This window comes from Protopterus annectens, chromosome 8.part0, assembly GCF_019279795.1.
Source record: "Protopterus annectens isolate FY-2018-M chromosome 8.part0, PAN1.0, whole genome shotgun sequence".
Taxonomy (NCBI): Eukaryota; Metazoa; Chordata; order Ceratodontiformes; family Protopteridae; genus Protopterus; species Protopterus annectens.
Genome location: NC_056741.1, coordinates 1393933526 through 1393960420, shown reverse-complemented (window position 1 = coordinate 1393960420; position 26895 = coordinate 1393933526). Strand labels below are relative to the sequence as shown.

At 43.2% G+C, this 26895-nt stretch overlaps 1 protein-coding gene across 1 annotated transcript in view; it reads right to left on the bottom strand.

Moving 5' to 3' along the window:
• TBCEL (tubulin folding cofactor E like) overlaps window positions 1–26895 on the bottom strand; it is a 730316-nt gene that overhangs the window by 622861 nt on the left and 80560 nt on the right. The gene's annotated exons all lie outside the window — the stretch shown is intronic.

The following is a 26895-nucleotide window of genomic DNA, read 5'->3' as shown; positions in this document are numbered from 1 at the left end:
CTTTTCTTAATACTGCTTCCACTGACAGACATTCACTTAACATGTTTTTTTTCCTCATGGGATCATTCAGCGGTGGTGCAGCGGTAGCGTTGTTGCCTCACAGAAAGAGGTTCTCCCGTTCAATTCTCGGCTAGACTGCAGGGAGTGCCTTCTGTGTGGAGTCTGCATGTCCTCCCCGTGGTTGGGTGGGCATTCGAAAGACATGCGTAAATGGGCGTGCCTTCGTTGAAGGTTGAACGTCGAGCTGGCACCTCGGCATTCGTGAAAATCTACTGCCAATCATTAGCAGACCGGAGTTCAGCTGTGGCGACCCCTAACCGAGAAAAGCCGAAAGACAACAACAACTATTTTGGGATTTCAAGTCATACACCCCATCTGCTAGGAATGCTGTTTCTGTGGTTGTAGTTTTGCATCTCATTATAAGCCAAACTAACCAAGAATGCACCCTGCTTAATACTCCTGGCTGCCATTGCAAAGAATCTTGATTGTCATGTAAACCTTAAGCTTAGTACGAACCTATGAATCTAAATCAACCTTCATCAGTAAATTTCTACCTTATGAGACTACAGGATTAGACTATTCTATCTTAATTTCCTAATTTATATCCACCACCATTAATCTTCTTTGCTATTACCTGTTTTTCAATTTCTTTGCTTTTCCCTTCTTATCTGATGGCTCTTGTGATGCCCGTGCACTGGCCCAGCAATCAAGGAGCCTAAATCCTCAACACTAACACCAGTGAGGGGTGTCCATATAGGGAAAGGATAATAAATACACACACAGTAAAGTACAATGTCCCTTAAGAGCACACAGAGATCAGTCAGTCTGGGGCTGGTTTCTCCCTTTCTCTCCAGGTCCCCAATAAGACTCCCCACTGCCAAAGCTATCAGGTCCAGATCTCAGCCTAGTGGGCAAGCTAAAACCTCCAGCACCCTTCTCTGTCCAACCAATGCTTCGTGTCCCTGCCCAAGTAGCTGACACACAGACACTTTGCGATAAGAGTTATATACAACCACACAGACACTCCTGAGGGAGGCTGGCACAGGTTCTCCAGTGTGCCCCTTTCTGCCCAGTTTAAAAGGTAGTACCAGCTGTCACCACCCACTAATAATTATCAGCTACCCAAAAGGCCCTTATGAAAGGGTGTCCAATTATACCGTGCAATATTATTATCCAAATGGTAAGTGCAACTGAACAGTCAAGGCTTATTTGGATTGGCTTAGCACAGTATCTCTCTCTCTCTCTCTATATATATATATATATATATATATATATATGCAATGTACTTTAGAGCTTAAATTATCTCTACACAAAACAGCCACAGTTGAAAGGTTTAAAAATATTATAATAAATAATAAAAACACAAGACAATATTTACCACACAGTGCTAGTCAAGAGTTCAGGGATCACAGAGAAATGCTTAAAATAATACAGTAGAATAGTTTTGACATCAATACAGAATAACAGCTGTCTAATATTCCTATTTCCTAGCTATTTCTAAGAGAAAACACAGTTCTAAGATAAACTTGCATATAGAGCAAGACAGTGCTGGTGATGTTGGATGTTCTCAAGACAAATGCTAAATGCCCTCATTCTTTCTGTCCTTAAATTGATAACATAGTACCACGGATTCATTTCAGATTACATAATTTCTTTCTGGTTCCCAGGCTAACAGAAACTCAGAGGTTAATAGCCCTGTTGATCTTGCAGCTGGTCAGGAAGCCAGAGCAATAAAAGAAATTATACATGTGAATTCTAGCAATTAACTCTGGTCTCAAAACATTAGCCAGAAAGTACAGTTTTGTACCTACCATAAATGTAGATGTTCGAGGATCCACATTGCTGCAGTCATAACCTGTGGGTAGTCCGCTGTCCTCGGTCGGCCCGAATACCAAAGAGTTAGGCTGGCGTCGGTCATGGCGCCCGGAGCTGACGTCAGTACGTAGTAGTACTTAAGCGCATGACCGACGTCATATCCTCAGTCTTTCTTGCCCCAGATGTCAGAAGGCCTTAAAAAGGAAAGGCCAGAGCCAAAATAGTAAATAACCAACAACCACAAGTGAGAAGATAACAATTATCCCAAAGGAAAAAACAGCAACCCCAAACAATAGAGGGGAAGGAGGGAGGGAAAATAGGATTGCAGCAATGTGGATCCTCGAACATCTACATTTATGGTAGGTACAAAACTGTACTATGTTCTTCGTCTCACATTGCTGCAGTCATAACCTGTGGGTAGAATCCCAAAGCAAAGGAAAAGGGAGGCTGGCAAACTAAAAAGCATTAGGAGCTGATAACATGCCCTGTAAAACTGCAGTGGCAAACCCAGCCCTAGACTTGGAATAATGAGGGAGATGGTAATGCTTAGTAAAAGTGTGTACTAAACTCCAAGTAGCTGCTTCCAAAATATCCTTAGTAGCTACCCCCCTCAAAAAGGCAGTAGATGTGGCAGTAGCCCTAGTGGAATGAGATCTGATCCCAGCAGGAACAGTCTTCCCATGATGAGAATAACAAAAAGCAATACAATGACCAATCCATTTAGAAATAGTTTGCTTTGAAACAGCTTTCCCTTGAGAAGCCAGAGCAAAAAAATAAATAACTGTTGAGTCTGCCTGAACTCTTTAGTTCTGCTCAAATAATAACGTAGCTGCCTGTGAATGTCCAAAGAATGCAAGATTTTTTCCCCCTTATTTTGGGGATCAGCATAAAAAGTAGGCAAATGAATAGACTGGTTCAAGGCCACATTAGAAATCACTTTAGGCATAAAAGTAGGATTAGTACGCAAAGACACCCTATCCTTATGGAATACCAGAAAAGGTTCAACTGCCATGAGTGCCTGCAATTCAGAAACCCTCCTAGCAGAGGTAATGGCCAACAAAAAAGCAGTTTTCCAAGACAAAAACTTCAGCTCAGACGTAGCTGCAGGTTCGAAAGGAGGTAAAGTAAGCTTTTCCAACACAAAATTGAGATCCCAGGAAGGAGTCGGAGCTCTACGTGGGGGTCTTATATTTTTTGCCCCTCTAAGAAATTGCTTAACCAAAGGATGAGAAAATAAAGGAAAGTCACAATCATAGTGAGCAGAAATGGCTGCTGCATGAACCTTCACAGAAGAAAATGACAAACCTTTGTCCAGTAATTCAGTAAGGTATTGTAGCGTAAAACTCAAATTAGGAACTGAGACATCAAAGCCTTTTGCTGTGCTCCAAAGAAAAAATCTCCTCCATTTATCAGCATAAACTTTTCTAGTACTGGGCCGCCTGGCTTCCAAAATGACATCTAAAACCTGTTGAGGAAGCTGAGACCCCACAGGCTCTAAAACAGAATACGCCAGGCTGTTAGGTGCAGGGACTGCACCCTGACATAGAGCAAATGATTGCTTGACTGGGACAACAAGTGAGGAATCTGTGGCAAAGGCCAAGGAGGCTCCTGAATTAAACTCCTCAGCAGAGGATACCAGTGCTGACGTGGCCAATCTGGTGCTATTAGAATCATGCAAGGCTTGTCCCTCCTGACTTTCAAGAGTACCTTGGGAAGGAGAGGCAGAGGAGGGAAAGCATAAACGTGAAGGTTGTTCCAACTGAAAGATAGAGCATCCACTTTCCAAGCTTTTGGGTGAAACATCTTTGTGCAAAATTTTGGTAGTTGGAAATTTAGTGGAGAAGCGAACAGATCTATGTCTGGAGTTCCCCAAGCCACTGTCAACTGTTGGAATACCTGAGGATCCAATTTCCACTCGTGGGGATCCACAATTTGTCTGCTCAATACATCTGCTAGGGAGTTCTGTGCTCCTGGTAGAAACCTTGCTTGAAGAGTGATGTGTAAACTCAGAGCAGTCTCCCACAATATCATTGCTTGTCTGCAAAGAGGGTAAGAATGGGTTCCCCCCTGCTTGTTGATGTACCACATGACTGTTGTGTTGTCTGTTCGAATCAACACCTGTCCTGGTTGAAGTAAGTCCTTGAAGGCCATCAGGGCAAATTGGACTGCTAACATCTCCTTCATGTTGATACGTAAATGCTGTAGTCTGGGAGGCCACGTGTCTTGAATCCATTTCCCATTGAAGTCTGCTCCCCAAGCCAAGTCCGAGGCATCCGTCGTTATGATCTGACTCGCCTCTGGTCGGGTCACAGAGAGTCCCTTGTTTAGGTGACATTCCTGAGCCCACCACAAGAATTCCTTCTGGATGCAAGGTATTATCCGAATGACAGTGTCCAAATCGTGGCAGTGTTGAGTCCATACAGTTTTGAGATACCATTGTAGCTTCCTCATATGCAGTTTGGCATTGGGAAGTACTAGAATGCAAGATGCCATGAACCCCAAAGGCTTGAAGGACTGTCCTTGCAGTCAGCCTGGACAGTACTGATAACTGCTGGAAGTATAGGTGAAGAGTTCTTTGTTTGTCCGGGGTCAGAAAAGCCATCTGAGAAGCTGTATTCAGTCTCACACCCAGAAAGCACATGTCCTGAGAAGGTACTAGACTGGACTTTATTTCGTTCACAGAATACCCTAGGCACCTTAAAACTGCCATCACATACTGCAGATGTTGAAGTAACTTGTCTTTGTCTTGAGCAAGAATCAGGCAATCGTCCAGATAAGGATAAATTTGTATTCCCCTCTGTCTGAAGAAAACTATTACAGGAGCCAGAACTTTTGTGAACACCCTGGGCGCAGTAGATAAACCAAAGGGCAATGCAGAGAACTGATAATGAGAAGTACCATCCCGAAAACGCAGGAATCTCCTGCAGCTGGGCCTGATAGGAATGTGAAGATAGGCCTCTTTGAGATCCAGGGTTACCATCCAGTGATCTTTGCCTAGCATAGGCAGAAGCTGTTGTAATGTTAACATCTTGAACTTTGGAATGTCTAGGTAGGTATTGAGAATGGATAAATCCAGAATTGGCCTCAAAGTGTTTCCTTTCTTTGGCACTAGGAATAGACGGGAATAAAACCCTAGGCCTACTTCTGACGGAGGTACCACCTGAATAGCTCCCATCTGTAAAAGCAAAGAAATTTGCTCCTGAGCCTCCAGCCTTTGCTGAGGAGGCACATCCGGCATGCCTTTGAAAGGGGGAAAAGTGTGAAAGAAAAACTTGTAACCTTGATTTATTATTTCCAACACCCATTTGTCCTGGGTGACCAAATGCCAGTTTTGTTTGAAAAGTGCCAACTTTCCTCCTAGAGCAGCTGCCAAAAAAGAAGGATCTGGCAGCTGAAGATACAGGTCATTGGGTCTGTTTACGAAAAGGCTGACCCCTGCCCTCACCAGAAGACTGTGCAGGAGAACTCCAAGTCCTAGGTCTGAAAGAACCCTGAGTGTGAGCCCTGCCTCTACCACGTCTAGACCTGCCCTTAGACTGAAAATCCGAAGAAGGGTAGGACCATCCTCTAGCAGGCCAATTCCTGCTAAACTTAGGGGGCTGCACCTGCAAAAAGTCCTTGACCATCTGCATAGACTTAGCTTTATCTTCCATCTTTTTCAAAACTGACTCCACAGGAGAACCAAAAAGAACTTCAGACTGAAGAGGAGCATCCAAAATCCGAGCTTTAACATGCTCTGACAAATTTTGATCCTTAAGCCAGGCATGTCTACGAATAACTGAACCAGTAGCAGCCACCCTGGATGAAGCCTGAAGAGCATCGAAACCACACTGCAAGGAATGTTTTCCAACTTGATCTGAAGCATGAACCAACTCCTGTAATTCCTTACACTCTATACCCTCAGATAAAGCATCCACCTTAGATTTCAATTGGCCTAACAAAAAGTTCTGATACTTCAGCATATGAAACTGGCAATTTAAAGCCCTCATAGCTAACGTAGAAGAGGTGTACACTTTTTTCCCCCACCTATCCAATGCTCTCGAATCTTTGTCCAAAGGAACTGGATTCTTAACCACAGAAGCCCTGACACCCTTTGGCCCTTGAATAATAGTTTCCGGGTCAGCTCTAGGACTCTTATACAAATATTTATGTGCTTCTGGAACTCTGTAATATCTGTCTGGCTTGACAGGGGCAGGGGGTAAAGAATCAGGATTAAGTGAAGCTTCAGAAAAAACATCCTGAACAACATCTAAGACAGGGGGAATAGCCAAAGGCCTATGTTGTGGTAAAAACAAAAATTCCCTAAGCCTTTTTCGAGAATCTGAAAAATCCTGACCTTCCCACTTGAAATGTTCCCTCATGGAATGTAAAGTTTCAGAAAAGGAAAAATCCTCTGGAGGAGAAGCAGAAGGACAGGAATCCTCTGCATCCAAATCTGAATAGGGAGGGTAATCCTGAATATCCTCAGCTGAAGACTCAGAGTAGTCTGAAGAATGCTCCATCCCCTCTAAATCTGTCTCCACCCTAGGCCTCTTTTCTGGGGGAGGCAAAGATCCCCTGATCAAAGTAATCAAATCCTCTGCCATTTTCAACATATGTTTCTTAGGAACAGAAGCTGAAGAACTAGGGCTATGGCCAGTACCAGAAAGACCAGGTTTAGCCTTAGCATGGCCTTTAGCCACTGAGGTAGAAGGCCTAATAACCTTTTGTAAGGATGGAACTACAGACACCTGAGAAGCACCCTCGGCCTGGCCTAACTCCTGAGAGGCCAACTCCTGCAAAAGTAAAGGTTCCCCCTGGGATTCAGCAGAGACCTCAGCCGGATCCACAGATTCAACCGGAGGTTCCATAGAACCGGCATCCGCAACGGACGACTCATCCGGTTTAGACCTTAAAGATTTATCTTTACGTTTTTTAGCGGTAGCGGGAGTCGGAGGATCCGACGGCATGTTGTAGTTACACCGCTTACCGAAAACAAGCCTGGCACAGTCTAATCTTCGTTTAATGGTGCGCTTATTAAATCTAGTGCAAAAGCGACACCCGACTACGTCGTGTTCAGTCCCCAAGCAAGGAATACAGAGAGAATGATAGTCCCTATGAGGTATCTGTTTCCCACAAGAAATACAATTATTAACTTTTTCTGACATCCGGATTAACTGAGGCAAGAAAAGACAAAAATTTTCCCCAACGGGGTACTTAGCCCAACTTGGTCTTCGGTCTGAAACTCGATAATTGAAAATTTCAGAACGCCGAACGGCACTTGCAAACGCTGCTTCTGATCACGCGGCAAGAAAGACTGAGGATATGACGTCGGTCATGTGCTTAAGTACTACTACGTACTGACGTCAGCTCCGGGAGCCATGACCGACGCCAGCCTAACTCTTTGGTATTCGGGCCGACCGAGGACAGCAGACTACCCACAGGTTATGACTGCAGCAATGTGAGACGAAGAACATCTCCTTCTTCTAGACATCTCAGTTCTGAGTTTTAGATCAAAGAATTTCACAATGCTTGACTTATCAGCTTTCTTACAGCAGAGTGCACTGTTGTTACATTTTCATCCAATACAGTCTTTTCACATTTAAGAAAACAAGCCTGTGGCTTATATTAATATTTACAAATGACAGCATTATCTACAAAATTCTATCTAGCTAGGCTGGCAGCCTTCACCTATCTTCACAGCTCTCACTTGCTAAAATGCCTGGCTCTCTATCCTGCTGCTAGTGGGGTGAATACGATTTGCTGTGTTGGAAGCGCACTTAATTGCACTGAGCATAAACATTTGGACAAGTTGCTTCTCCTAAACACTACATCTAATCTGATTCAATAGATTTCTAAGGATTTACAGTATAGTATACTATCAGAATGGACTGGAAATCTGCTCTATAGGGTAAGCAAGCAAAATCAAGATGAATAAAAATGCAGCCACACACACACACACACACACACACACACACACACACACACACACACACACACACACAGTAAAAAGTCTCTAGTAATCACTGCTTGACCTAAAGGGTATATCTGAAAATATATTACAAAGTAAAACACTGCATAAATACAAATGCATATTAAAATAAAGGTGATACTGTATGTGCATACGCCACCAGCCAGTTCACACACATGTGGGCATGCCGTGGGCATAACTTCCATTTTCTTCAATGTAATGCGATGTCAGAGCTGGTATATTTAATTTGCAGGGGGAGGGGGGGGCACAGCCCTCCTGTATATTAAAAAAAAAAAAAAAATTCTGTTGGGTAATGGACAGGGTCTATATCACGACCTCGAAACCGCATAATGACAAACACCTATTCATCAACACATATATGTTTAATCCCAGTTAAATGAACAGCCTGATCACAGAGTTTATTTTCCCTGGGGGGAAAATAGTTGGTTGTCACTGTGGATTTGCCCTTTCCCCCCTGTAGTACAATATTGGAGTTAGTATATTTAGTTGGGAAGATGTGGGGGGCATAGCCCTCCCCTTTGTAATGTTTGTCCTGGTGTGTGTTTTCAGTTGGCCTACCAATTTCTTTCCCTGGGAAAGAAATCAGTGATCAGACCATTCAATTATCTGGGAGTTCAACATATACTTGTCGATGAAAAGGTGTTCAGCGTTATGCCATTTCGAGGTCATGATATAAACCCCATGGGCATGTGGTGGGTGGAATTAAGGCAATCCTTGCTACTGTGCAACCGGTGGGGTATGCATGTACATTGCCAAAATAAAAATAATACATATAAGAATTACCTCAGAAACCCAATAAAACAAAGAAAACATGCATGCCATCATGTAAACCAACTTAAGAAGAATGACAGGAAGGGGGAAGGCATTATTGCTCACATATATGTCTTTCAGTTCATGGCATTGTTGCCAAAATGATTATTCTTATAAATATTTTTGAGACTGTGTTACCTGGATAACAGTATGTATATTTGTGAAACACTGTGCGAGTCACACTAATTCATCCAAACTGAACACTTGCCAGCACTCAGTTTTGCAAGTTAATCAATAACTGCCTGTAGCTCTGGCTAGAAGTTTAAAGTTCAGTTGCTTCACAGTTCCAAATTAGATGAACAATTTCTTGCAGCAATGATCCTATTACTCATAAATCTACCATTACTATAACTTCCTCACAAAAATAAACCATGTTATACTGAATTCCATGGACAATTTTAAGCTTACACCAAAATGCTTACTTTTTCAGAAAGTTAATAGTACATGGAGGGATGCTGCTGAGGTGCTGTGTAGTACTGTTATATCTTTACAAATGGAACAGCACAACAGCTTGGCAGAAGAGCCTCTTAAATGGCTAGCCCAAAAAGTTTGGACCAAAGTTACACACTATTAAAAAGGCGCAACTCTGCACAGCCGTGCGCATCAATCACTAGTTAAAATGAGCAGATGAACTATTTGACATTAAAATATAGTACAAAACATGTAATCATCATGCATAAACTGCTACAAGTAAAATTCATACTGAAAAAAACAAACAAACAAAAAAAAAAAAAAAACAGAAACACATCTTATAAGTCCAATAAGGTACTATGCACACCCAGGGAATGCATCCTGCAACACACCAGTAGTGCAATAACATCCATACCACACACACACCCTCATGCCTTGCACCATGCAGAATGCACAGTTATAGAAGTAAACTTATCATAACAGTAGATGTTCGAATGATCACTGCTGCTGTAGCCTTAGCTATATGGGTTATATCTAGGATGTGATATAACAGCTGGCCAGCTTCCAAAGCTTCAGAGTACATTCCACACTCCCAAAATGTCAGACAGCTTGAGCTGAGCTTACTAAAAAGACAGATTTGGGTGCCGAGCCCTTCAGAGTTTTCATGCCAACAGAGAGAGAGAGGGATGCAGAGTATGGAAAGACCAAAGCTAGGAATAACAAATCTGGCATAAACAACACACCAAAAAAAAGGGGGGGGGGGTTGAGGGAGGGAGCAACTACTGCAGCAGTCATCATGTGAACATCTACTGTTATGGTAGCCTTACTTAAACAACTGTACCACGTTCGTAGGTTCATAGGTTCGTACTAGGCTATCTGCCCTAGCGCATTTATAAGCCTAGCCAGAGTGTGTGTGGCTTTCACCACCCCTTAGGATGAGAATACTACGCCCTTTTAGGGTTTAGTTTACTGTGCCTCTGTCTAGTAGTGACACAGAGATGACCCCCGGGGTAAACCTACGATCTCCCATCCACTCGTCAAGATTTCTCTTGAATAGAGTTAGTGAGGGGCTCTGCCTAACATGGATTGGGATTCTGTTCCAGAGTATAGGGAGCCTCTGGGTTATGAATCTGTCCCTCCAGCACGTTCTATTTATTTCTGTGTTGAGGTTTAAGTCTCTTGCTCTCGTGGTTCTGATGGATTTGGATTTTCTGAGGAGGAGTATGTCCATTAATTCCGGATTGGACATGGCCTTGTACGTCAGGCACAGATCACCTCTGAGTAGGCGGTATGCGACTGAATAGAGCTGGAGTTTTTTTAGTCGGGCAGCATATGACATATGTTTAAGACCCTTTATCCTCTTGGTGAGGAACTTTTGGGGTCTTTCCAACTGCTGCAGGTGTCGGGTAAGATACATCCCAAATGGGGCATTGTACTCGATCATTGGCCTGATAAGAGAAGAGTACAGGGGCACAATGACCTCTCTTGATCTAGATGTGAAACCCTTCATGATAAGGTGGGCAATATAGAAGGTCTTCCTAACCACTTTGGCAATGTGAGTGTCAAATGAGAGGTTACTGTCAACCTGGATCCCTAGGTCCCTGATTACCTCCTCCGTACTTAATGGATTACCGCCTATGTGGTAATTTGTGGGTACCTTGTTTTTCCCAAAGGGTATGACTATACATTTTTTGGCGTTCAGCTTAAGGCCATGGCTCTGGCATCAATTATCCATTTCTATGAGGCCTCTCTGAAGGATGTTTGTGTCCGCTGGAGTATCAATTATGGCGCCCAGTTTGCAGTCATCTGCGAACTTTGTCAGCCACAATCCTCCTATGTTTGCCTGTACCTCGGAAAAATAAATGCCGAACAAGAGGGGTCCCAGGACTGAGCCCTGTGGGACACCGCTTGTGACTGGCTTAGAGTCTGACATAGCTCCAGCAACTCTGACCCTTTGGGTTCTGTCCCTGAGCCAGTTTGCAACCCATCTTGTGACATATGGGTTTACATTTAAGCTGGTGAGTTTGTCTATGATGCCCTAGTGGGGTATTGTGTCAAAGGCTTTTGCAAGGTCAAGGTAGGCTGTGTGAACTGCCTTACCCTCATCAATGGCCTTAGTGACTGTTTCAAAAAAGTCGACCAAGTTCAAAAGGCAGGATCTGCCCTTGACAAAGCCAAATTGGGTAGGATCCAATGTCTGTAGGTCCCCAATGTCTTTGTTTATGAGTTACATAATGATCCTCTCCATAGCTTTGCAGACCAGGCTCGTCAAGCTTATGGGGTGGTGATTTCCAGGGTTCATAGAAGCACCGCCTTTGTGAAGTGGGACCACTGTTGCCGTACGCCACTCTTTGGGTACGTATCCTGTATTAAGGCTAAGATTAAACAGCAGCCTTATGTGTGGGTTTAGTTCCTCTTGGAGTTCATGTAGTACACAGCCCGGGACACCGTCCGGTCCCATTGATGCTGTGTTTTTAGCTTTAGAGAGGGCGGCTCTCACCTGGGCATCTGAGATGTTAGGGAGGCTACACTCTGCTGGGATAGTTATTTCTCCTTTTGGGAGAAATTTGCACTGAACCTGTCTGCCAGAATGTTGGCAATGTCAGTGGGTTCAGTGTATTTTGTGTCATTTTGGACTAACTCTGAGCATATCTGGGAGTTTCCACCCAGGTTTCTAACATAGCTAAAGAAGGCCTTGTGATTGTCTTTTGTGATTTTTCTCTCAAAGTTGGCCTTGGATGATTTTATGAGTGATCGTAGTTTTTTGCTAGTACTGATCAGAGATGCCTTGCCTTTTAGGGATTTTTCTCTGTCATGTAGTAGCTTCCTCCTCCTGTTGTAAAGTTTGTTTATGGCTGGGGTCCACCAGACTGGGCGCCTGCCTTTGGGGGAATGGGTCTTGGTTTTATTTGGGATTGTATGATCCATGCATTCTTGAAGGTGCCCGTAGAAGGCATTTGCAAGGGATTCAGCAGTGTGGGTTGTGGTTTCCATTGGACAAGGGGCCTTGAAGGATACCACTTCAGTCTTAAGAAGTGTGAAGTTGGCTTTTGAGAAGTTCTTCACTGTGGTCTTTTGTGCAGGGGGTGGGGGCAGGATGTGGATTTCCAGTGAGATTAATTTATGGTCTGATCTTACCAAAGAGGGATATACTTCTGGTGTGGAGCATTTTGTCCCCATGTTTGTGATGATCAGGTCTAGTATATTGTCTCCTCTTGTGGGAATGGTGACTAGTTGTTCCATTGCATTTGAGTTTATGAATTCTAGGAACCTTTGGGCTAGGGTGTTGGGGCTTGAGTAATGTTCCCAGTCTATGTTTGGGTAGTTGAAGTCTCCCAATATGATGGTATTTGGAGAGACATTCATACTCTCCAGTGTCTCCAGGAAGGCTGTGTGGGGTTCCTGAGTTTGAGAGGGTGGTCTGTAGCATGCTACAAACTGTAAGTCAGTTTTGCCTATGGTTAGTTGCACCTGTATGGTCTCCGATGCTTCGTGCGTTGCCACTAACCTGGAGGTGTGGGATGAATATGGATACTCCCCCTCCTTTTGTGGTTCGGTCCAAGTTTTGGGGCCGGAAAGCATGATATGAGGTAAAACCTGATAGTGCTGGGGTGCTCTCTGGAGCCTTGAACCAGGTTTCAGTCACTGCACAGACATCAATGTTCTCCATACTGAGGAGGGCTTCGAGGGCGTGCATCTTGAGGTTTAGACTTCTGGCATTGAGCAGTATTACCCTTAGTTTTTTTCCACTTATGTTTTCTAGGGAGGTAGGTTTGTCATTTGAGCCTTGCCTAAAAAAGGCACTATGGGGGTGGCAAGAGCCTTGGCCAATATCCGGAAGCCCATGGGTGACAGGTGCAAGCCATCCCTTGCGAAGCAGCATGGCTTGTCAAGCATGTCATCCCAAGCAGACAGACATTGGATACCCTTAGAATGACACCAGTAATTAAGCCACTTGTTAAAACTGATCATTTTGTCTTTGTACTGTGGCATCATTCTTGGTGAGGGTAAGATGCTGCTCAGGGTCAGTGTCATACCGGCCTGGGCTACATAATCAGAGAGCTCCTCTATGTCTCTTTTCATGTAGTCCAGGGAGGTACGTCTCAGGTCGTTCACACCGGCATGTACAATGACCGAGTCATATTTGTACTTGCTGTGGAGTGACCTGAGTGCTTGTGTTATGTGGCGGATTCTAGCTCCCGACAGGCAGCTTACTGTGACCTTTTCCTTGTTCAGTCTGGTGAGCGGGGCGTCAGTGTGTCTGACTATGGAGTCACCTATTACAAGTGTGTCTGGCATGTTGTTTGGCCTTAAGGGCTGTGACTGTTTAGCACACTGACTTTGTGAACTATGTGTTGCATGTGCTATGTCTTGAGGTGGCAGTTGCTTGGGTGTCTGCTTTGGAGGCCTCTGTTGTTTTGGTAGATTTTTAATCAGCGCCTCCGAGTATGTTTTTGTGTGTTTATGTGTTTGGTTTGCAGTTGTGATAGTTCTATGTGAGACTGGGTTTGTGGTGTGCATGGTTACCTTCTCCTCCTGACTGGTCTTGCCAGTACTGAATTGAGAGAGCTCAGCCTCCAGTTTGGCTATATAGTTGCATCTCTCGCATATATTTGTATTTGTTGGGAGGAGGAGAAGGTTGTCTGTGTACATGAGGCAATTGTAACATTGCCTCAAGATTCCCAGATTCACCAGCTGAACAGGAGAGGATGCCAGCAACTGACCCTTCGACATGCTAGAAATAGTGAAAAAGATTGCTGTGTAACTGAGTCAGAAAGGACCTATAGGGAAATGGGTACTCAAGGGAATTTAGGTGAATGAAGTACTTTCATTTGTTTAAGAGTGCTTTACCTGTATAAAAAATGCTTTAGGAGCAAGTGCTGAGCTTTTCAGATAGAGTATAGGCTGTTTAGATTACAAGTAGAACAGTTCTAAGGGAAAAATTGAAGAGCAGACTTTACGGAGCCAGAAATAGTTTAAACTTGATTAACCGGCGCTGCCCTATGCTGCTCTATGAGCAACTTCGCGCTCATTCGCGCTAAAGCGCGCAAAAGCGGGCTTTATAGCAGGGGGTTGAAAACAGCCAGGAATTGACCCAAAATGGCCAATAAACTACAAGTTGCTGGGCTGGAACCAATTCTCTAGGGACAAATATGTTGCTCAGTGCTCCCCACTCCCACTGGTGAACAAAGAAGCTTCCTCTTATCCAAATAAGGATATGGATAGCACAGGAACTAAGACAAAGCCCAGAGATCAGCAAAATCTGAAGATTGGACTATTCTAGTTCAGAAAAGCGGGAAAACAAGGATATTTTTTTGTTTTCTTTTTACAGAGAAAGGAGAAAAAGATACAGTAACAAACAGTAAATGCTATAAAACGGCTAGCGCACTTGAGTGTGTTAGCCTAACAATTAAATGAAACAAAAAATAACTTTAAAGTGCTAACAGTATAAATTCAACACAAGTACAGTAAAAACAATATGCAGAGCTGTTTTTTTAAGCGAAATGCAGTCGAGATGCAGTAATTTAAGCGAAAGCCAGAAAGAATACTTATAAATCCAGGAAAGTCACTCTTTCACTCTCTGCTGCTTGTAGAACTTTGCAGGACACCACGAGGAGCTGTGCTGAGTCTTTTACAAGTGAAAAAGCACGCAAAAGCGGGCTTTATAGCAGGGGGTTGAAAAGAGCCAGGAATTGACCCAAAATGGCCAATAAACTACAAGTTGCTGGGCTGGAACCAATCCTCTAGGGACAAATAGGTTGCTCAGTGCTCCCCACTCCCACTGGTGAACAAAGAAGCTTCCTCTTATCCAAATAAGGATATGGATAGCACAGGAACTAAGACAAAGCCCATAGATCAGCAAAATCTGAAGACTGGATTATTCTAGTTCAGAAAAGCGGGAAAACAAGGATATTTTTTTTTCTTTTTTTACAGAGAAAGGAGAAAAAGATAAAGTAACAAACAGTAAATGCTATAAAACGGCTAGCGCACTTGAGTGTGTTAGCCTAACAATTAAATTAAACAAAAAATAACTTTTTTTAAAGTGCTAACAGTATAAATTCAACACAAGTACAGTAAAAACAATATGCAGAGCTGTTTAAGCGAAATGCAGTCGAGATGCAGTAATTTAAGCGAAAGCCAGAAAAAATACTTATAAATCCAGGAAAGTCACTCTTTCACTCTCTGCTGCTTGTAGAACGCTGCAGGACACCACAAGGAGCTGTGCTGAGTCTTTTACAAGTGAAAAAGCACGCAAAAGCGGGCTTTATAGCAGGGGGTTGAAAAGAGCCAGGAATTGACCCAAAATGGCCAATAAACTACAAGTTGCTGGGCTGGAACCAATTCTCTAGGGACAAATAGGTCATCATACTGATCACTACTGCAGTAGCCTTAGATACATGAATAGATTACCCTAGCTTACTACATTTGGGAGGTGAAAGGAGGAGATTCCAGAAGCCCCTGGAGAATGATACCAGCAAAACCTGACCAGGACCTACAGAAGAAATCAAGCTTTTAGTGTTTTGTTAATGTATGTACAGAGGACCAATTTGCAGCTTCTATAATACTTCTAGAATCTAACACTTTCCAAAATGCCACAGATGAAGCCAAGGCCCTGGCAGAGTGGGCCTTGATCCTGATGGAATAGTTTTGTTGTAGTGAGTTTAAAATAGTCTGTTTTGACACAAGTTGTCTCTTCTGAACTTCACAAGAAATTAGCAATTGATCCACAGATCTGAAAGATTTAGTTCTGTCAAGACAGTACTTCAGTTTTCCATGGGCATCAAAAGTATCCTTTCTCCCTTATTTTTATGTTTTAGAAAGAAGATGGGGAGATGAATAGTCTGGCTTAAATTAAACTCTGAAACTACTTCAGGAATAAAAGGATTAGTTCTCAAACAAACCCTGTCTCTGCGGAAAATGAGATAGGGTTGACTCACCATAAGAGCTTGGAACTCAGATACCCTTCTTGCAGATGTCTGAGCAACTAGTAAAACTGTTTTCCATGTTAAGAAACTCACGTCAGACAAGATAGCTGGTTCAAATGGAGCAAGTGTTAGCTTCTCTAATGAAAAATTAAGATCCCAAACAGAGGTAACTGGTTTTCTTGGAGGCATCTTAAGCAAAACCCCTTTCAAAAACATTTTGACATGAGAACGCACTGAAAGAGGAGGATCCATGGGCAGACATGCTCAGATGGCCAGTAAATGAACCTTGATGAAAGAGTAAGAAAGGCCACAGGATAGTAACTCACAAAATGTTGTAAAATAAGGGGAGAACTAACACTGAGTGGGTTCTGGTTATGTTGTTTGTACCAACTACAAAACCTTTTACATTTACTGAGATATGATTTTCTAGTAGCAGGCTTTCTTGCCGCCACTAGTGCTTGCTGCAAGGCCTCAGTAAACAGGTGCAAAAAAAAAAGAAATTAAGATCCATCATCCAGGCAGTCAACTGAAGTTGAATGGGGCTCAGGGTGCATCAAACACCCTTGTTCTTGTGTGAACAGAGCCAGTCTTTGAGGAAGCTTGTGGTAATTGTCCCTGGCCATTTCAAAAGAAGGAGAACCACAGGTGCTTGGGCCATAAGGAAGTCATGACAATGATCTCTGGGGATTCATTCAGAATCTTCAGAAGTACCACAGATATCGGTGAGAAGGGCAGAAAAATATACAAAACATTCTTGTCCAAGGAAGAAAAGATACCCGTCTTCCAGGCCTGCTTGCATGGAGTCCTGGGGCAGAATCTTGCCATCTGATTGTTCAAAGAGGAGGCAAATATGTCTAATTGAGGACCTCCTCACAGATGGATAAAGTCTTGGAAGACCTCCTTATCTAGTTTACATCTTGAAGGGTCTGTCCTAGCCCTGCTCAGTTTGTCTGCCATGAAATCCTGCTCTGACAGAATGTAAGATGCCTGTAGAGTGAGACTGCACTGTGAAGCTATATCAAAATGGCTAGTATGCAGACAGGGTATGACCTGGTCCCCCTTTGCTTGTTGACATATCATATGACTGTGGTATTGTCTGTAACAACTTGAAGAGGTTCCAGGAACCAAAGATGTTTCAGAGAGTTGAGTGTCTTGATCAAGGCAAGCATCTGTCTTATATTTATGTGTTTGCATCTGTCCTTGATGTCCCACACATCTTTCATTCTGAAACTGCTCCCCAAGGGAAATCCAAGGCATTTGTGATGACTGACTGCTTTTGTAACAGAGAAGGGGATACCTGGATTTAAGGATATTTGCTGTCTACACCAAGTGATTTGTCTTCTGAAAAAAAATGTAACAGAGATTTGGCAAGACAAAGGATGTTGATGCTAGTACTAAAGATACTTCAGATATCACTGTATCTTTCTCATGTGGAATCTTGCAGAGGTCTTATGAGAATCACAGATGCCACAAGACACAAAATGCTGAAGTATTCCCTCGCAGTGACAAGTGTCAGTGGAAAACCTTGGAAACAGATCTAGATACAGACTTATTTATTTCTTCTGGAAGGAAAGCTCTTTGAACTGAGGTGTCTGGCTGATAACGCAGGAACACAATCCAGTGTTCAAATCAAAACAGACTATTGAATGCTCTCTTGAATTTTAGCTTGTGTAAGAGATCTATCACCTAAGTCAGAGATTCCTAACACATTGAAAAAGACTCTGCAAAGATAAGCAAGTAATTTAAATATGGAACAATGTGGATACCCTATAGCCTGCAATGAGCCGTAACTAGAGCTAGGCAATTTGTGAACACTTGTAGTGGATACTCCAAAGGGTAAGGTAGAGAACTGATACGGTGATCCACACACACAAAACCTTAAGAAACGTCTGAAGTCTGGATGAATAGGGATGTGATGATAAGTATCTTTTAATTCAAGTGTTACCAGGAAACATGAATGAGAAAGAAGAACAGGTTGTGGTTGTGAAGGGGCGTTATTTTGAATCTGGCCACTATCATAAACAGGTTTAGTAAATTAAAAAAAAAAGATCCAGAACTAGTCTTTAAGCATATTCTTTCTTTCTTTGTCACTGAAAACAACCTTGAATAAAACCTTTTCTCCATCTGGGAAGGACAACTGGTTCTATTACACCCTGGGACAGCAAGTGATGAAGGTCATATGGAAGTACAAGTCTGGTCTGGTCTGGAAAGAAGAAATTTCCTCCCACTGCCACCTGTAACCTTGAATAATGATCTTCAAAACGTATTTGTCTGAAACTACCTATTGCCAAACAAAAAACTGAAGATTCAGATTTTCTGGAAGGGAAATGGGACTGCCAGGTTGGGGGGACAATGTTCTTTAAATATTCATTCTAACTTGTTGGACTGTCCTTGGCTTTGAGAGGTTCCAGACTTCTAATTGGAACCAACTTGTCATCTCTTCTTAAATGTTTGGTTACCTGCATTGTGTTGCAACTGTTTAATTTGGGGGCTTTCTGGCAAAACTGGATGTGGGCCTAGAGAATCCCTTAGAAAAAATTTGAAATGGATGGATGAAAAATCTTAGACATTCCCTGTATCAACTTACCCCTTTTATCACACTTTATCACCTCTGCAGCAGATGGGCCAACAACTAAATCTCTATCCAAGGGAGAATTTAACATCTCATTTTTAACATCATTTTGGCAGTCCTGAGAACACAGCCAAACAAACCTCCTCAAAACAGTAGGAGTGGCCATAGCCCTGGAAGAACAATCAAGTGAGTCATACAGACACTGTAAACAATGAGTAATGACTTTTACAACAGAAGTAATTAAATTTAAAGCAACATTTTCCTCACATGAAGAAACTGCTGACAAAACATTTCTCATACTTTCACAATTAATCAGAATAATGTTTAACACATAAGCCTGATAATGCAAAATACTGAAAATCAAAGTTGCAGAAGCATAAACTTTTTCTACGCATATCAATAATCTTCCCAGCCTTACCAGAAAGAGTAAGATTGGAATTAACCAAATGTTTAGCAGCCGTAGGCTTAACTAAAATTATAGCTGCTGGGTCAGGTTTGGGAAGAGTGCATAAAAGCTTAAGACTGACAAACTTTATATATCTTATCTACCCTTTTAGGGGCAGCTAAGTAACTATCAGGAAACTTGTAGGCAGTAACATGCACATCCCCCAAAGCTGGCAGAACTGGAGGATCGGGTGAAGGTTCTGGAAATTCATTCTGTAACAGCTCACAGAATTTTCTGAAGGACTAAGGAACCTCAGAACTCTCCCACTTAAAACAGCAGCATATTCTGGAAAAGTCTCAGAAACAAAAACACAGGCAGAGTCAGATACTGAGCTCTTCTCAAGATTCTGAATGAGAAACCTGAGCTGAAAACCCTGCATCTGTCTCATCTTCCTGTCCAGATTCAGAATCTTGAATCTCTTCAGGAAAAGAGGTTATCCCTCTTTTTTTTACCAGAAACTACTTTATAAGAAAGATCAATAACCTGAATTAAACCCTGAGCTAGACCCAGTAAACTACACCTAAGGAAATTTGAGGGGTAGTAAACATATGTTTAGTTTTATGTTTCTTTTTGGCAGGAAAAATGGGGCCAACAGTATTATTAATGGCAGCAGCCTCCGCAGGGATAAGCACAAAACAGGGAATCCTTCCCTCTTTCCTCTCCCAGGACTGACAGCAGTGGCTCTCCTTTGCCCACTGAGAGGAACCCAACAGCCACAAAGGATATGGCCATCCTACAGTCCATAGAACCTGTAAGTGTTACACCTGAGGGATCCGGGGTAAAAAACTGATGGTCTGAGATACAGCTAATGGCCAGAGACAGCCGAGTCACCCACCTGCAGATGAGGCAAATTGCTAGTCTGCTGTGGTGGCAAAGGCTGTTTGCTTATTTTTTTTTTCTTTTTATGGCTGGAAGAAGGACCGACTATAGGACCAACAGTGTGCTCTATGGTCAAGACAAAAATGGTGCCTCTTTCCCAAGGGAAAACAAGCAGCAAAAGGAAGTAGACCTTAGAAATCTTTAAAAGTCATCTTTTCACATAAAAAACACAGTAAAAGCACTTTAAAACACTTTGGCAGGCCCCAAAAGTAAAATAGACATAATTTATCCAAAGAAAAAAGGTTTTCAATTATTTTAAACGACTCTTAAACTGACAGAAAAAAAAGCACTCTTGTTTAAAAATACAGTAGTCTCGCGATAGTCCGTAAAAACACAAACTCCTAGCTTTACAATAACTTTCCTGAACAGGAAAGTGTTGTTCAATAAACATTTTTTAAATGGAGCTTTTTTCCCCCAAAGGGAACTTATCTGCCCAGAAAAGAAACAGCAAAAGCTGACTGGCGATTATCGAAAGCCTGAGAGGAGCAAACTCTTTGGCAGTAGGAAAGCTTCTACTCAGCTTAGCTCAAGCTAACTGACGATTTCTGCACGTGGAAGGTGCCCTGAAGCTTTGAAAGCTGCCTGGTTGCTATTTCTTATGTAGGTTATAACCCATATAGCAGTACTGATCAACACAATGAACATCAGTAGAGTCTTGTAATGACTTACATGGGCTGCTGGCCAAGTGAGGTCAGACCTTCTGGCAAATGAGGGACCACAGGACAGAAACGTTTCTGAAGGAGGTATACCAGATCATCTCTTAAACAACACTGGGCTCTTTAAGGTATACAGTAGGTTGCTTGCTATTGTTAGCTGGGAGAGCTTCAGGCAAAAAGGCAAGTAATTCTAGTCAGGCAAGCTGTTTTAAGGCTTCGTAATGGCAGAAAGGTATATAAAGAGCAAAGCATAACATCTTATTACAGACTAGTTCAAGTTTATATGTTATGGTTCTGAGAAGTTAGCACATGGAAGGCTGGGCAACAGGAATCCAAGGATGTAGTTGGTCACAGATGCCATGGCTCTGCATATCATACTAAGCCGCCGATTAGTTTTCATTAATGGCACATTCCATATGAAGGTGAGACTTGCTTACTAAAACAATCTCACAAAGATTTGCAGATTTCATGCAAGAATGAGTAGCCGCGGTGGTGCAGCGGTAGCATTGTCACCTCACAGCAAGAGGTTCTCCCGTTCGATTCTCGGCTGGAGCGCCTTCTGTGTGGAGTCTGCATGTCCTCCCCATGCGTGAATGGGCGTGCCTTCGATGAAGGTTGGGCATCGGTCTGGCACCTTGGCACCGTAAAAATCTACTGCCAATCAATAGCAGACCGGAGTTCCTCTGTGGCGACCCCTAACCAGGAAAAGCTGAAAGAAGAAGAATGCTTGAATGAGTGAATGTTACAAATGGCTTCAAGAATTTTTAAATACCTTCCTGACAAGTAAGACAGCATCTTCTAAACTTTGTCACATACACATGTATACATACATACATACATATATATACAAGAGGTGCATGTCTGTTTTTTATTATTATTTCATAACTGGGAAGGCTCTTTTTTAATAGGATTCTCCACATCAACATTAAGACAATTTCATCAAAAGCAATCTATGCAGTCACATAATGACCTGACATTCTCTTGGAAAACATCACAGCAATTACATTTTGCTATTTTCTGCAGGTAGCCTCTGTCCTCTCAACATAAAACTTCAAGACAGATGGTGCACATCCACACAATGGAGTTAATATTCTCCCTGGTTAGAATACTACTAGAAGATACAGGCACGGGTCCAGAGAGACTGAAATTAGCTTGATTAGTAACTTTTAACACAAATGGCATATTCATACAGCATTTGATCCTATCCCCTGGAGATGTAAAATACTGAAGAATGAAACACAATGTAAACATTTCCAAAATTCTCCTTGCAAGAAAAAGAATAGCTACAACAAATAAAGTATTCCAAGAGATTTATTTCAAGCCAGGAGAAATTGTAGGTTTAAAGGGAGGCAAGGTCAGTTTCAACAACTACCAAGTCCTATGTCAGTTTAGGATCCCATAATGGAGGTCTGAGCATGAATATACCATTTAAAAAGTTTTATATGCTTTGAATGAAGTCAGAGAAGAGGAACGGATGCCATCATAAACAGAAATGTTTGCGCAATGGACCATTACAGTAGAAGACTAAAGCCAAACTATGGCCCAGAATTTAGCACCTGGAAGTGTTGGTGTGGGTGTAGAAAGACAGATGATGAGGCTTTTGCCTGCTCATCTCTTTTATGGAGTGGGAGGATGGGTCATATGTCTGGGCAGTCTTTGGTAACAGAATCTAAGTGGAACTGGAGATCTCACTGACGGTAAGATTGCTTGAGAAGACAAGGGCATGCAGAGATCAACTTGCACTCTCTCCCTTTAGATACTACAATGTATATGCAGGGAATGCTCAGTTTATGAGAAAAAAATTAGATTCCTCAGATGGATGATGACACCACACTCTGATATGCTTGACTCTTACCACCAGAGAACGCATAAGCTGAAGGGCTCCCTCCGGGCAGGTAGAGTCACTGATGCATAATGGGATTGACAGCACATTGAGGCTGGGGGAACAGGTAAAAAGGCTATGGAAATGAGTCAAGGATGCAGTATTTGAGGCTGATGACAATGGTTTGAGGTGGAGACAAAACAATGAGAAGTCTAATGTGGCTACAAATGATAAGACTGATAATTAGGGTAAAAGACAAGGGCATACAAGGTAGAAGGAAGGGGATGAAGGTGCAGAAAAAAACATTCAAGAAAGAAGTAGAAGGGAAACAAAAAGACACAAAGGTGGCAATGAAGCCATCTGAAAGGGGTTAGCAAAAAGGTCAAGGAAGGGTAAGTAAGTATTTTTCAGGAATACTGCAGAAAGTGTGAAGGAGTGGGCAGACCTAGCCAGGCTGTACCAAGATTTGACTTCATGAGGAAAGAAAATGGAGTGTGCAAAACTGGAAGACAGGTACAGAAAGAGGAGTAGCAAGTTGGGGGGGGGGGGGGAATAACTGCCTTAAGGTAGAAACAGGCATAGGTTCTGGGTATGTTGCCTTTCAGAATCCTCAGGAATCTGCTCTGTGGAAATGCAGATCCCCTCATGGAGGTTTTAAAAAGGTCACTGGTAGCAACCGCAATGTAACATGACTGGAGCCCAAGTGTGGGAAGGACAGGAAAACAGGGTAGCAAAAAGGCTTTTAACACCAACAGTAGAGAACATCATGGAAACAATTCTTAGGGAAAGTCCGATGTTTTTCTAAAGGAAAACAATCTCCAAGACAAAAAAACCAAGACCAATTCATGCCCAAAATTCAAAAACAACATAATTTTATGACCAGGTATAACCTCCATGGCCTTCACTAAAGCCTTTAAATTCAGTTCCACACAGTCAGCTGTAAGGAAACTGAAGACATTAGAGAAAACTGAAATAAAGGAACTTAAATTATACAAAGTCAAGAGGTAGGATGCATGACGTTCTGGGTTACACAAAATTTCAGCAGTAAGAAACGTTACTAATAGAGGATTTCAAAGGTTGGACTTTGGTACAGTACTTTTTAGTGTGCTCATTTCAGGCATATATGAGAGAACAGTGAACAAGTTCAGTCTCTTACCGGGCAAGATAAAGCAAAGTGCAGCAATGGAGGTTGAGGGACAGTCTAAAGAAGGATATGGAAAGGCTGACCAAGTGGCCAGAAAGAAAGCAGTTGATGTTCAGTGCATATAAATGCTAAGTATTCCAGCTGGGTCTACCATATGCATTGTTATGCAGTAGCTAGGAGAAGGGAAGCTGACAGCAGCATAGCAAAGTTTTACTTCGGCTGGACTATCAAGTTTAACGTGTGAGGTGTTGTAAGAAGACCTGAGGGAAAGGAATCAGAAGAGTGGATCTGATGAAGTCGAAAGGACATCTCCAGAGACTACAGGAGACAGAACTCTTCTTACAAGAGACCAGAAAAGAGGACAGGATATTCATGCAAAACATCATGTCAGGGCAATATAAGTGGGTCATGCTGAACCAAAAGGACAAAAGGGCAGATGGAACAAAAGCAGCAGATTGCAGGAAACGATTCATGACAATTATTCCTTCAAGAAGATGGTTGTGATGTCATGGAATACACTACTAGAATGAGATGTGGAAGAAAGAGATGGAGGGGAGGTAGAATGTTGCATGCACTAAAAGAGCACATTAGGCAGGCACACCATCTCCTGCAAACAAGCAAATGCAATTTAATACTTCATATTTGCTCATGTCATGCAACTTTACAAATGTACATTATTTGAATCTTATATGTGTAGGAGGAAAAAAGAAGTTATGTACTCACCATAACGTTCCATCTGAGTAGATACTTCATTTGTCTGCAACCTGTGGGAGTCGGATCCGACCTCGGATCCGAGCCGGCAGCTTTCCAAGCTTCAAGATCCAAGCTCCTAGCTCCTCCCCCCTACCCATAATCCCTTACTACCAACCACATTACCTCAGATCGGTTATTTTGCCCTATAAGCTAAAGACGGAGAAGACATTCTCCAAAGGACAATACCTTACCGAGGTTCGGGGGATGGCAAGGGGGGGGTCGGTTGCAGACAAATGAAGTATCTACTCAGATGGAACGTTATGGTGAGTACATAACTTCTTTATCTGAAGTAGTTACTTCATTTGATCTGCAACCTGTGGGACAGAGTCCCCAGCTTACCTAAAGGCCCTGGGTGGTCCCTACGGAAGGATATTCCGAAGCACCGCGGAGCCAAAGGAAGCCCTACTTCTGGAGATCATGTCCAGCTTGTAATGAGAAATGAACGTATGGGAAGAAGACCAGGTAGTTGCTGAACAGATATCGTCTACTGGAACTCTAGACCAAAAAGCTGTTGAGGTAGCCACAGATCTAGTAGAATGTGCCCGAACTACAACTGGAGCTGGCTTGCCAGCTGAAATGTATGCTTGTCTGATACATTGAGAGATCCAATTTGCTACTGTCACCTTAGAAATTGGTTTGCCCATGGATGATTTAGCATAAGAAACAAACAACTGGTCTGACTTGCAGAAATCTTTAGTCCTATGCAAGTAAAAACATAGCTGTCTGTGCACATCCAATTTGTGCAATATGTATTCACCTTTGTTTTGGAAACTAGGAAAGAAAACAGGGAGGTTAATAGATTGATTAATGTTAGTCTCTGTGGCTACCTTAGGCAGAAAGGAAGGATTAGTCCTGAGGGCCATCCTATCTTTGTGAAAAATAAGGTATGGATACTTAATGCACAAAGCTTGCAACTCTGATACCTGCTTGGCCGAGGTAATAGCAACCAAGAAGGCCGTTTTCCAAGATAAGAATTTCAAAGGCACTGAGGCCGCTGGTTCGAAAGGTGGTCCTGTCAAAGCTTGTAAGACCAAGGTAAGATCCCATGGAGGCAAAGCTGGCTTAATGGGAGGCTTTAAGAGAAACACGCCTTTTAGGAAGGCTTTGCATATCTTAGCTGACGCCAAAGAATTTACGCCATCCCCCACATGATAATGAGAGATGGCTGCAAGTTGGACTTTAATGGTGGACGCACTAGCTCCCTGCCTAAAAAGGAGGGATAGGAAGTCCAGGATAGTGGGAATAGGAACCCTGAAGGGATCTAATTCCTTATCCTTTGCCCAGATGGAAAAACGTTTCCATTTACTGTTGTAGAGCTTTCTGGTGGACGGCTTATGAGCTGCCACCAGAATAGCCTTAACCGGGGACGAGATACTGGGAGTCCTAGCCATTAACGGAACTGGATCAACCAGGCTGTGAGCTTGAGGTTGACCAGGTTCGGAGTGTGGCATCTCGTCGGATGCGAGATTAGGTCTGGTCTGGGATCCAGAATCCATGGGGGGGCCACACTGTGAGACTGCAGAAAAGGGAACCAGACTTGTCGAGGCCAGAATTGGGCAATGAGAATCACTCTGCTCCCCAACAGACAGGCTTTCTGGATGAACTTCGTCAGAGGAAGAGGAGGATACGCATAAAGGAGACCGGGCGGCCAAGCATGAACCAGAGCGTCCCTGGGGGCTTCCCCTCTGGGGGGAACTATCGCAAAGTAATCGCTGCATTTTGAGTTTAGGAGCGAGGCAAAAAGGTCGCAGCGAGGTTGACCCCATTTGAGGAATATCTGCTTCGCGACAGAGGGATTCAGAGACCACTCGTAAGGGCTGAGAAATACCAGACTTAAGTTGTCCGCTAATATGTTGGCCCGCCCCGGAATGTGCGTTGCTATCAGAAAGTGGTTGGTGGAAATAGCCCATTCCCACACTCTCATGGCTTCTCGACACAGGGGGTAAGTCCTGGTCCCTCCCTGTTTGCTTATGTACCAGACAACGGACATGTTGTCCGTCTGGATTGCAATAGTCCCCAGAGGTAGAAGGTGATGGAGAGCTTGCAACGCCAATAGCATTGCCCTCATCTCTAGGACGTTGATATGCAATGCAATCTCTAGAGAAGTCCACGTGCCTTGGACGGACTTGCCTGCGTAATGCCCACCCCACCCCACCCGAGGCAGGAAGCGTCCGTGGTCACCGTGGCTTTGGCTGGGGGAATCACAAAGGGCCTCCCTTCTTTGAGTTCCTGAGTCTGCAACCACCAAAGTAGGGAGTCCTTGCATGCCCTGCTCAGGGGAATCGGCATGTCCAAGGGATGGACCGATAGAGACCATTGGACCTGGAGAGTTCATTGTAACACTCGCATTCGCAGACGGGCATGGAGAGAAAGGCCGATCGCTGCCGACATAGATCCTAACGCCCTCAGGACTAATTCTGCTGGAGGAGCGGGGCTCTGAAGAATGTCCAAGACTTGGCGAGACAAACTGTTTAGCCTGACCGATGTCAGAACCACTCTGGAGATTCGAGTATCCAACCTGGCCCCTATGAATTCTAGGGCTTGAGTGGGGCACAGGCAGGATTTCCTTAGATTCACTGAAATGCCCAAATGACCAAACAGAGATAGGGCGTAATCTCTCGCCGTAACCAGTAGATGCTTGCTGGGGGCGGTGAGGAGCCAGTCGTCCAGGTAAGGGAACACCTGAATGCC